Source organism: Schistocerca americana, chromosome 2 (genome assembly GCF_021461395.2).
Source record: "Schistocerca americana isolate TAMUIC-IGC-003095 chromosome 2, iqSchAmer2.1, whole genome shotgun sequence".
NCBI classification, from domain to species: Eukaryota; Metazoa; Arthropoda; class Insecta; order Orthoptera; family Acrididae; genus Schistocerca; species Schistocerca americana.
In genome coordinates this window covers 1,007,732,178-1,007,744,720 of record NC_060120.1, presented here as the reverse complement: position 1 = coordinate 1,007,744,720, position 12,543 = coordinate 1,007,732,178, and positions in this window count along the sequence as shown.

Sequence of the window (12,543 nt, the reverse complement as noted above, 5' to 3'; positions counted from 1 at the left end):
GGATGATGCCAGTCTTACGTCTCAGTTTACTGCGTTGTGGCGCAAGCTCTTGCGTGACAAAAGCGATGACGGCGGTACCATCGGATGGTGGATTGAGGTAGCAAAGCCGGCTATTAGGCGTTTTTTAATCGATTTTAGTCGCGATGCGGCGCATTGGCGACGGTCAACAGCGCGCTTTAACCAGACCTGTTTGAAGGACCTCGCTCAGCGGATCACATCGTCTCCTAATCAGCTTCCTGTTTTTAACGAATTCAAAGCAAAGCTACTAGATGATCTTCAACGGAAGTGTGTTCGGACAGTCACGCGAAGCCAACCAGTGGGTGACGTAGAAGGGGAACCACTCTCTCTTTACCACCTGAACAGGGAGCGACAACGGCGCGAGTGGTTGGCCATACGCAAATGGATAAAACAGGATGGCACATCAACTTGCGATAGGGCGGAAATTGAGCGGGAAGTTCAAGCGCATTTTGCAACGCTCTTTCACCGTGTGGACGTAGAACCCAGAGCGCTGCGTGATTTTTTGCAGAGGATACCACATATCTTAACACGACAAGACAGAGCCCATCTAAATGAACCTTTTACTTTTGACGATTTAGATGCAGCTGTGAAACGGAGTCCTAGGGCAGGTCCCCTGGCCTGGACGATATTCCCGCAGAATTTTATTTCAAATTTTTCCGTCTTTTAAGTTATGTTTTAATTGCCATCTTGAATGAAATCCATAACGGCGTTGATATTCCGGCGGAGTTTGCCGAAGGGCGCATTGTACTACTCCCGAAATCGAACGCAACGCCAAATATCGACAATGTTTGCCCTATAACATTACTGAACGCCGACTGTAATATTATGGCGGGGTGTGTCACGTGCAGAATGAAGGACGTTATGTCGAAGGTCGTATGTGAACATCAGACTTGTGTTGTGCAAGACCGTAACATTTTCGATGCCGTTCTGGCGTATCGGGATTGCATCGGCTATGTTAAAAATCGCAGGCTTCGCACGGCTACGATTTTGTTGATCGATTTCAAAAATGCCTTTGATCGGATCAGTCACGCTTGTCTGCGGCAAGTGATGGTCGGGTTGGGATTTGGCACTAAAATAACAAAGATGGTGCACAGTACTTTGCGGAATGCCACGTCACGAGTAGTCATCAACGATATTCCCAGTCGTGTGATACCCATTAACCGTTGGGGGCTTATGGGCGCTCATCTGTCCGTCAGGGCTGCCCCTTGTCCATGTCGCTCTACGCCTTGGCGTTGGATCCGCTTCTCCACTGTATCGCCCAGGAATGCCGGGTCGTTCACATTGGTGACGATAAGTTGATCTGCAGAGCATATGCGGACGACCTCGGAGTGTTCCTTGATCAGCCAGAGGACTTTGACAGGCTGCATGGTGTATTGCAACGATTTGAGAGGGCGACGCGGGCTATAGTTAATACTAGGAAAACTGTTTTCCTCCCTCTTACACCTCGACTGCGCACTGTACACGGCGTTTGGTTCTGTGTTAAGCGACGGCAAACAGTACTTCGTGTCATTCTGACTGACAATCCGCAGCGCATGGAAGCTCTTAACTGGGGGTCTACGCTGTATAAGATTCGGTCCGTTGCTAAACTGTATGCATCCAGGATTTTGGCGCTCCGTCAAAAGGTGGCTCTTATCAACACGCAGATTTTGGCCAAAGCGTGGTATCTGCCACAAGTCCTACCGGTGCGAAAAGAAATGGAACGGGCCATTCAACAGGCCGTCTATTGGTTGCTATGGAAGGGTGACATTTTTAAGGTTTCCCTCGTAACCTATACCTTGAGCCTCACGGAGGGGGTCTGGGTTTAGTTGATTTTCGCAACAAGTGCGCGGCGCTCTTCGTGAAGCAGACTACCGTGGTGATTGACAAGGGGCCGTGCAGTCCAACGGCTGCCTTGTTCCATACATATCGCCCACCATCAGTGGTTGCTCCAGTCTCGGTCGGTCACATTTCGTACACGTTGAACTTCGTGCGCCGTTTTTATATTTACAACAGTTATCTTGTGCTTGGTGATTGTGCGTGCAGTGCGGGTGATTTTATTCGCGCTCTTCGAGGATCGCCAGCCAGGAATAAATGGGAGTATGGCTGCCTCAGCATGACTGGAAGATAGTGTGGAGGAACCTCGGCCACTGCAGCTATTCCGGCCAACGTTCACGCTACGTGGTATAAAGTGGTGAACCGTGTACATTTCCGACCAATGCTAAACTTCACTCTATCGACTTCATTTCTTCGGGAGTATGTGTTTCGTGTGGTGAGGAAGATACCATCGAACATTGATTCGTGTGTCGAAAATTCCGTGTTGTTTGGGATATTGCGTGTGATATGGTTCGTTTATCAACAGGGTGGACAGGCATCACGTGACAGCCATGGACGCCATCGTGCCTCGGTGCTCGGCTTATCCTCCCACCAAACGAAACGCCACACTTTGGATTCTGGGACACACGATTTTTTGTGTATTTTCCCTAAAATCGACTGATGCCGTCGATTTTCTATCTTACCTGTGGGCGGAACATCGTCAGGCCCTAGGTCGAGCGGCTTATCACATGACTTCCGCCAACTTTTTGCATGTTGCCTTGGACCATGCATTTACCAAATTGTCGCTTACTTCATGGGACTGCCTACCCAATTTTGACATTTACCATATTCTCATCTGGCAGTGATGCTAATGTTACTGATTAAGGTGATTTGACGGAACTTTGATTACCAACGCACCTACTTTCTTCGAATGACGAATTTATGGTTTGGTGAAGCTGTGTTTATATGAATAGAACATTAACGAAAACGTATAATGATCTACAGTTATGTGAATGGTGTTTTGTCAGTCAGAGTTCATTTATCCTTTCTTTTCTTTGCTTTTTTTCCCACGTGAATTATTGTTTGTTATTTTTTATACCACGACGACTGAGGGGACAGTGTCGAGGAGATAATTTTACTTCATTTGGCATGTGCATGCAAGTTGGATTCCTTACTATTACTGTGAGTCGACATTTTGTTTTCTTCTCAATATAACCTCCGTCGACCATTGGCGGCGACATTCCCGTATGGGACTTAATTTTCTTTCCGGTGGATTTACTTTTTCGGCGGATACCAAGTGTTGATTGCTTTGGCAGGTTGTAGTCACTATAGATAACTGTCACGGCAAGATGATACGGCGTCCAGAAGCCTATTTTGTTTCTCTTATTTGGACCCATCTGGAAGGAGGACTCAGTTCATTCTCAACGTTTGGAGGATACATTTCCTTTCTGGTTCCCGTACAGGAATCCAACAGCACATGTTCGCGCCAGAGTAGCTCGCCGATGGAAGCAATACTTGGAACGCGTCAACCAGTTCAATTTAAAGAAACCAACAGCACCTTTATAGCACGAGAAGCTCGCCAACAGAAGGCATTTTGTGGAGAGCGTAAAGGCCGGGCTATAAGGGGAGTTGGGAGGCCCGTAATTAAAAAAGAAAAAAAAAGTGCTGTTGGTTCCCCTTCATTTTTTCCTTTTTATGTCGCTACCCTGCCAGCAGTCGTTTCGTACTACCTTTCTGTTGTGACAAAGATACTTCCTTAAGCATTTTAAACTACTGTAATGGAACGAAAATGCAGTAGTTAACTCAGTTTGAGTGAGAATGTGCTAACGAAGTTTGCCAGGAAGTCTTCGAAAACGACAAAACAGTACGAATCGGTGGGTGAGTTCTGAAATAAGTCAGCGCCTATTGTTGTGTAGCAGTGTACAGTTCCAAATTTGATTTGTAATCATAAATTTATTCTTTAGTCGTCTCGTCTCGTCCCGCAAACGTTCCTCGTGCTTGCGCTGTCATATAGACCACGACCCGAGCGGCAAAGAGCGGCAGTCGGAACGGGGATAGGAATGGTGCGAATGTACTGCAAATTACGCAAACATCTCGCGTGAGGCGAGGCGAGGCGAGGAAGCTCGCATCGCTTGCAGTGGCGCCCTCCAGCACGACACTGCTACACCCCGCACAGGCCATACGCCGGTCGGCCGCGCCCCAGCCCTCCGCTGGACACCAGGGACAAGACGCGTCTTACGCGAGTGCCGTAGGTTGCACGCGCCAAACGAATGACAGAGGAGGTGTAACGAGTACCTGTGCGTCTCACTCACGCGGCGGCGCGCCCGCTAATTCGGCAGTCGCTCTCGCCCAAGACGAGGACGTTACAAGAGGAAAGATGAGTCATTATTCTTAAAGGGATTCCCGCTTTCTGTCATATACTTGCCAAATAAAATCACTTGTTTCTTATCCTGTATATTCTAATATATTCTCGTTACATTTTTCACATGGTAAAATACGGACGCCAAATATTTGTGTGATGCCGAAGAGCTATTTTCATTTTAAGCTATTTCTATTACTCTATCAGACGTACTTCAAAGTTTAATCTAGTCGCACACAATGGTAGGTCCTACTATGTCTCACATATCTGAGATGTAAAACCAATTTATATCGCTGATGCTCCAAAAATTGATCTTTCTCATTTTTATATTTCAGATTGTTAAAGTATTCACTAAAGGTGGTTTTCGGAATACAAAATTACACTTGTCCGTCGTCTCTTTGGTTATAAAGTTATTTCAAACACTTAAAGTGCCGTTCACCACATTGTGAGTCCCATTGCAAAGAGAAAATTATTTGGGCACGAAGGTAATTCCTCTTAAGTGAAGTACTGATGTGAAACAGACGAAGACATTTGTACTTCTAATAGTTCTTTATTTACGTGACCATTACGGCACTCCAAGCCCAGTTCTCGATACCAGTAATATCGTACTACTTTTCTGCGAAGTAACAGACATATTTTTGTGACAATATTCACATTTGGTTTTATTAATGTATAGGTACTCCGATGTATCGATATATTACAGTGATATGGTTCTTGTGTGTATTCGTTTCTGTGAGACTGTTATAATCTTTGACTTACTTGTAACCGTTTTGGCGCGAATGCGCACAGAGCAGTCTTTGTTTAACTTCGCAGAAGCTAAGTTGTTATTTCGCTTTGTAAAAGAACAGTCATGTCTTGTGTTTGGTTAAAGTGGAAATTAAATATATGAAGATTGATACAAAACTTTTCTTGATGATGTGACAATTAAGAAGAAGTATATTTAAATTTACAAGAAGTTAAATAAAAATGTGGATCGTGAACACCAAGTCAAAAATTATTTCTACCAAACCATTGTTCTCCTCTGGGATTGTTTGATCATTAAGAATTTCCTGAAAAACGCATTGGTTAGTTCTTCAAATATTGCTAAAATACAGATCTGGACCTTCTATCAGTCAAAGTGGAATCACCCTAGAATCAACAAGATGAGCCATAACAACTTCGACGAAATCTACGTGGCAATCCATTCAAGATAAGTGCCAAAATTAATGACTTTTTTACAGTGACTTCATTATTTCCATTCTGACGATACCATTCACAGTCAATAACTTTGTTGTTGCCTGATAAAGTGAACATATGCTGCGTGAGCAACATTATTAATTTGATTTCTAACCTACTTTGCAAGTGGTGGTATTGTTAGATACTGTTATTGCGAAAACTTAAGTTATCCATTCTTATGTTCCAGAAGGGCTAAAAATGGACTGCCTAATTATGTCCAAAAGCCCAAATAAGCAATTTCTTCAGAGTTTTTGATTAAACAAACAGCTGGAACCTTTAAGCCTCAAATCGACACATCAGTCTGAGAGACCGTCAGTGTTTTTTAAATGTGTACTGTGGCAATACCGGTCTGTTCTCCGGTTTTCCCATCACAGTACCTTCACATTGTTAAATCATACACGTAGCAAAAGCATTGTAGTTCAGCTTACGGCTTTTGACTGTCAGCTACACTGTAATTTCGTAAACCCTACAGATCTGTCAGACCGGGTGTGTCAAATTAGGTATAAAATCTATCGGTCTGTTAGACCAGGTGTTTCGTATTGTGTGTGATTTATTTTTTCGACTACTTCTTACTTTTGTGATTTGTCATCTTTTGTGTGTTTTAGAAGACTGCATGATGGCTAATACTTCGGCATGTGTTCGTTAATCAACTGGAGGCCCATGAAATGAGAGAACACGGTGCAGTGATGCCAGTTTTGGGGAAAGGTTACCGAGTGGCTACAGGAAAGCAGTGATGAATCTGAGGTGGAAATTGAATATTCAGATTCTCAAACTGATTTTACAATTACCGACGAGAGAGATAATTATCAGAGAAGAAAAAATAATGGCAATAGGCTGATATTAAGTGAGAGTACCGATGATGAATGACGTCGACGATTGTGACAATGTACTTGAAGATGCGCAAGATATTTTTATGGACAATATACATGGAGAACAAAGCAACATGCCAGATATTTTTCCTGGAAAACTGAACAAAAAAGATTTTGTAAGGAATAGACTGGAACCAACAAGAGCAGTCAGAACACCAAGTCAAAACATTGTGTGAGAATTACCTGGACTGACTATCACAGCTACTAGGGAATTCTGACATTCATACAATTTGCGAGTGTTTGTTTGACCAAGCTATGATTGACAGTGTCGTTTTTCATACAAATATGAAAATTTTGTCAGTGAGGAACAACTTGAAAGACACAACAAACCAATCTAACTAGCGCAAAACTGATTCTGTAGAAGTTCATGCCTTGGTTGGTTTGCCAATGTTCGCATCCATTTTCAGATCTGCGCACGAAATTGTCATCTCTCTCTTCGTCAAAGAACCTGACTGGAAGACCAATACTTAGAACAGCAATGTCTGTGAAACGGTTTGAAATACTGATCAACTGCCTACGGTCTGATGATTCTACAACACGTGAGGTGAGGAAAAATTGTGACCGTGCTCTTGCCATCTCTGAAATATTCAACAAGTTCATATTTAATTCCCAACACATGTATTGCATAAGTGAGAATATGACAGTTGACGAAATGCTTGTTCCTTTCAGAGGGAGGTGTGGTTTTCGCATTTATATGCCAAAGAAACTCGCCACGTATGGCATCAAGATACTGTGTGTGGCTGACTCATTTACTTCATACCTTTTAAATGCTTATATTTATACTGTAAAGGACAGTGATGGCATTGGACTAAGTGAAGAAGAAAATATACTTTCTAAACCTATGCAGTCAACAGCGCACCTAAGCCAATTGAAGGTCCAAACAGAAGTGTCACTGCAGATAATTGCTTTTCATCCATGGAACTGGTGGAAGAACTGAGAAAAAAGTCTCTGATATTTGTTGGAACCATGAAAAAAAACTGTTATTCCACCAGAATTGAAGTTTGATAAATCTAGACCAGTTACATCAGTTCTCCATGGCTTTGCAAATGATCTAACTGTTACTTTGTTGTCTCTGTTCCCAAGAAGAACAAAGCAGTTGTTCTCATATCTTCAATGCACCGCAGCATCGAAGTGGACACTGTCAAGAAAAAGCCAGAAAATGTATGCTATTATAACAAGACAAAAGGTGGAGTAGACCTTCTGTATCTAAAATGTGCCCTATATTCCTCCAATAGGAGATCTAAAAGATAGCCATTAGCTACTTTTTACACACTTATTAACATAAGTTGTGTAAATAGTTTCATACTTTACTTGTGCTATCGACTAAAATCCTATTACCAAAAGGGTGAGGTTTATCAAAACATTGGCCCACTCTCTGATAGAACCGCACATCAGACGACGGCTCACCATTCCGAATCTGCCTCGTCGTGTCAAGGACCTCATAGGGCAAGAGCTGCTTGAAGGGGAATCTGTTGCAGGAGGAGATGGTCAAGTTCCAAGCGATAAACTGGAAGAGGAAAATCTGCTCTAAGTGTCCATCTTCCAAAGATCGAAAGCCTTCCGACATGTGTCTTCAGTGTAACAAGCCAGTATGCCTGGAGTGTAGCAGAAAAGTGTGTACCACATGTGTAATCAAAAATGAATAAAAGTTGGCTTTCATAAACAATTACTATATTATTTCGTCACTAACAATTTATGTAGTAACTTTCCTAATTTTGAATAAATAAAACTAAAAAAATATTCAGTTTAATGTTTCATCTAAAAATATTGTGTTAACCCATGAATAAGCTATTAAAACTGTTAAAACTATGAAAAAATATGGAAGAGGAAACATCAGGTCTCTCAGACTGGATAGTCTATGTATTAGTATCCTGTTATTTCTGTTTAAGGGTTAAACTAGCTCCTACCACACTGCATGATCGAGTAAAGTGTGACAACAAATTCGAACTGGAAGTGAGTCCCCCTTTGTATCAGATAGTAGTCACATAAAAGTATATGATGTTTCATTTGAACTAAATATTAATTTATCGATTTTTTATGTCTCAGATGAGTAAGAATTGTCTGCAGAATATTTACAAGTGGCGAAACCAGATATTTTTCAGTATTTGGTGCTAACGACAACTACTACGTTTACATACTCCATATCCCAAGGCGAGGAATTTACAAGAGGTTGTGTAAAAAATGACAACAATCACGTTTTGGGTCACGAGTGATTTAAAATATATTAATCCCTCAGCTGTTTGAAACATAATAGGACCTACCATTGAGTATGATTAGTTTAAACATTTCTATACGTCTTGGAGAGTGCTACAAATAGTTTAAAATTTAAGCTGCCCTTTAAACCAGTTCAGCATCCCACAAATCTCCAACTTCCTTGTTTTACCAATCTGAAAAATGAAACGACAATAAATTCACATATACAGGATAGCCAACAGCAAGTGATTTTATTTGACTAGTGTACGATAGGAAGCGGGACTCCCTTAAAGACTGACTATTTCTGCTCATTAACTGATTTAAAAGGCAGGTAGAACATCTAAGTTATTTCTAACACACTGCAAGAAAAATTAGAAAGTGGACACTAGTCGAAATCAAAATTACGTCCTACTATGTCTCAAACAGCTCTGGGTAAAACCATTCTAAATCGCTCATCCTCCAAAAACTGATATTTGTCATTTTATTATTTTAGTTGTTTACCAAATTGGAGATGGTTTTCGGAACACGAAAGAACAGATGTTTGCTACCTTTTTGATTAATCAGTTATTTAAACCACTTAAAATATTACCCAGGACATTGTGAGGCCGCTTGTAAAGTAATAATCGTTCACACTCCAAGTTAAGACCTTTTCTGCAAAGAATAATTGTGATATGGGACCTTACATTTGCACCCATAACGTAAAAATTAATTTCTTAAAAGACGTCATAGTCGCCGGTGACTGTATAAAATATTTATTGTTACTATTGCAATTTCGCCCTTATGGCCATTTTCAAGTAACACTGCAAAGTTATATTCTGTCAGAATATAGAACTATCTGACATGAGTACATCTCGTCGTCAAAATGCAGCCTTTTGGTTATGTGAGTCCCACAAGATCTGATGAGTACGACACTTATTACATCGTAATATGTTGTTAAATATATACTGAACTGTCGATGTTACCATCGTTCTAATAATCTATCACACATACAAGTTCAGGTGCACAAACAACATGTCAGTTGGCGAGAGAATACATTTACTACATCAGATCTTGTGGGACTTTCACATTCAAAAGACTGCATCTTGACGACGACATATACTCATATTTATAATTTTATATTCTGACAGAATGTAACTTTGCAATGTTACTTGAAAATGGCCATAAGGTCGAAATTGCAATAGCAACAATAAATATTTTATAGTCAACGGCGGCTATGATGTCTTTTAAGAAATGTTATATGACTGTGAATCCTACCCATGAGATGTTAATCATGAGAAGTTAAGTAAAAATTAATGTTTATCCTTCTTATGTTCCAAATGGGTATAAAATGGACTGCCAAAAGAGGTGTAAACGGCCAATGAAATACCTTCTTCAGTATTTTCGAACAAACAATCATCTCTTTTTTTTAGAGTGATCTGTCTTCTGGCTGGTTTGATGCAGCCCGCCGCGAATTCCTCCCCTGTCCCAACCCCTTCATCTCAGGGTAGCACTTACAACCTAAGTCCTCACTTATTTGCTGGATATATTCCAATCTCTGTCTTACTCTATAGTTTTTTCCCTCTGCAGCCTCCCTCTAGTACCATGAAAGTCATTCCCTGATATCATAACAGATGTTCTATCATCCTGCCCCTTCTTCTTGTCAGTGTTTTCCACATATTTCTTTCCTCTCGGATTCTGCGAAGAACTTCCCCATTCTTTACCTTTCCAGTCCACCTAATTTTCAACATTCGTCTGTAGCACCACATCTCAAATGCTTCTATTGTCTTCTGTTCCGCTTTTTCGCACAGTCCATGTTTCACTACCATACAATGCTGTGCTTCAAACCTACATTTTCAGAAATTTCTTCCTCAAATTAAGGCGTATGTTCGATATTATTAGACTTCTCTTGTCCAGGAATGCCCTTGTTGCCAGTGCTAGACTGCTTTTGATATCTTCCTTGCTCTGTTCGTCATTGACTATTTTGCTGCCTAGGTAGCAGAATTCCTTAACTTCATCTACTTCGTGACCATCAATCCTGATAAGTTTCTCGCTATTCTCGGTTCTGCTCATATTCCATATTCTGTACTCATTAGACTGTTCATTTCAACAACAGATCCTGTAATTCTTCTTCACTTTCACTCAGGATAGCAATGTCACCAGCGAATCGTGTCACTGATATCCTTTCACCTTGAATTTTAATTCCACTCCTGAACCTTTCTTTTATTTCTATCACTGTTTCTCCGATATACAGATTGAACAGTAGGAATGGAAGCCTACATCCCTGTCTTACACCCTTATAATCCGAGCACTTCGTTCTTGGCCATCAACATCTCTTGGCTCTTGTACATACACTCCTGGAAATGGAAAAAAGAACACATTGACACCGGTGTGTCAGACCCACCATACTTGCTCCGGACACTGCGAGAGGGCTGTACAAGCAATGATCACACGCACGGCACAGCGGACACACCAGGAACCGCGGTGTTGGCCGTCGAATGGCGCTAGCTGCGCAGCATTTGTACACCGCCGCCGTCAGTGTCAGCCAGTTTGCCGTGGCATACGGAGCTCCATCGCAGTCTTTAACACTGGTAGCATGCCACGACAGCGTGGACGTGAACCGTATGTGCAGTTGACGGACTTTGGGCGAGGGCGTATAGTGGGCATGCGGGAGGCCGGGTGGACGTACCGCCGAATTGCTCAACACGTGGGGCGTGAGGTCTCCACAGTACATCGATGTTGTCGCCAGTGGTCGGCGGAAGGTGCACGTGCCCGTCGACCTGGGACCGGACCGCAGCGACGCACGGATGCACGCCAAGACCGTAGGATCCTACGCAGTGCCGTAGGGGACCGCACCGCCACTTCCCAGCAAATTAGGGACACTGTTGCTCCTGGGGTATCGGCGAGGACCATTCGCAACCGTCTCCATGAAGCTGGGCTACGGTCCCGCACACCGTTAGGCCGTCTTCCGCTCACGCCCCAACATCGTGCAGCCCGCCTCCAGTGGTGTCGCGACAGGCGTGAATGGAGGGACGAATGGAGACGTGTCGTCTTCAGCGATGAGAGTCGCTTCTGCCTTGGTGCCAATGATGGTCATATGCGTGTTTGGCGCCGTGCAGGTGAGCGCCACAATCAGGACTGCATACGACCGAGGCACACAGGGCCAACACCTGGCATCATGGTGTGGGGAGCGATCTCCTACACTGGCCGTACACCACTGGTGATCGTCGAGGGGACACTGAATAGTGCACGGTACATCCAAACCGTCATCGAACCCATCGTTCTACCATTCCTAGACCGGCAGGGGAACTTGCTGTTCCAACAGGACAATGCACGTCCGCATGTATCCCGTGCCACCCAACGTGCTCTAGAAGGTGTAAGTCAACTACCCTGGCCAGCACGATCTCCGGATCTGTCCCCCATTGAGCATGTTTGGGACTGGATGAAGCGTCGTCTCACGCGGTCTGCACGTCCAGCACGAACGCTGGTCCAACTGAGGCGCCAGGTGGAAATGGCATGACAAGCCGTTCCACAGGACTACATCCAGCATCTCTACGATCGTCTCCATGGGAGAATAGCAGCCTGCATTGCTGCGAAAGGTGGATATACACTGTAATAGTGCCGACATTGTGCATGCTCTGTTGCCTGTGTCTATGTGCCTGTGGTTCTGTCAGTGTGATCATGTGATGTATCTGACCCCAGGAATGTGTCAATAAAGTTTCCCCTTCCTAGGACAATGAATTCACGGTGTTCTTATTTCAATTTCCAGGAGTGTATATTATCCGTCTCTCCATACAGCCTGCCCCTACTTTTCTCAGAATTCCGAATACCTTGCACCATTTTACAGTGTCGACGCTTTTTCTGGAGCGACAAATCTGATGAACGTGTCTTGATTTTTCGTTAGTCTTGATTCCATTATCAACCGCAACGTCAGACCTGTCTAAGGTGCCTTTACCTTTCCTAACGACGAACTGACAGTCATCTAACACGTCCTCAATTTTATTTTCCGTTCTTCTATATATTATACTTGTCAGCAGCATGGATCATGAGCTGTAAAGCTGATTGTGCGACAGTTCTCGTATTGTCAACTCTTGCAGTCTTTGGAACTGTATGGATGACTTT